The 822-nt window shown below is 35.0% G+C and overlaps 1 protein-coding gene across 1 annotated transcript in view; it reads right to left on the reverse strand.

Moving 5' to 3' along the window:
* The window catches only part of c5 (complement component 5), a 23615-nt gene that overhangs the window by 20663 nt on the left and 2130 nt on the right, over positions 1-822 (reverse strand). The gene's annotated exons all lie outside the window — the stretch shown is intronic.

Genomic DNA, 822 nt, shown 5'->3' on the forward strand with positions numbered 1-822 from the left:
ATGTTTATATATATATATATATATATATATATATATATATATATATATATAGTATATTATATAGTATGTAAAGCATAACATTATACGTATAGCTATAATATAATATAATATAATATAACATAATATTGTATTATAGTTATTATATCAGAGTTGTCTGGAACGCAGCATTAGGTTAACATTTCAATAAACGAGCGTGTACTACAATTACGAGCCATTATATAAGGTGAAATTTCAGCACTTGACAAACGGATAGCGAATCCTAAATAGCACTTAAAGCACGGCTACGTGCGATTGCGTTAAGTGCATTTTTGGGAAACGCACGTGAAACAATAACGAACGATCTCGTAGCAAACGCTCTTAAGTGCTAAGATCAATCGTTATCGAGAAACGCAGCCTTGATCTTAGAACTTATGATTCACACGGGGTGTCAGCGTTAACGCTTGACGGAGAGCGTTTCTGAAGCTTGGTGCTGACGACCGTCATAGTGAAAGCAGCCAATCACATTAGTCTTCTGGTGTTGCATGAACGCGATTGGCTAGCCTAACTTTATGTTTAAAACACATTTTAACCTGTTTAATCCCAAATTTTTCCCAGACATGAACATATCCAAATGATGTGTCATTAGTAACCCTTTGAAATAATCAATAATTTTTTTTTTTAGAAGCAATCTGTCGCGCCTCGCGCTCATTATTTACACAGTGCAGAGAGATTGCGGACATGTTCACTGGCACTGCGATGATCTAAAGAAATGTAGAAGTACAGGTCATCACAATGGAAGATGATTTTGATATATCATCAGACAACGTGGAATTTTTTGCCCAA

The sequence above is a fragment of the Sinocyclocheilus anshuiensis genome, unplaced genomic scaffold, assembly GCF_001515605.1.
Source record: "Sinocyclocheilus anshuiensis isolate Anshui unplaced genomic scaffold, SAMN03320099.WGS_v1.1 scaffold805, whole genome shotgun sequence".
Classification (NCBI taxonomy): Eukaryota; Metazoa; Chordata; class Actinopteri; order Cypriniformes; family Cyprinidae; genus Sinocyclocheilus; species Sinocyclocheilus anshuiensis.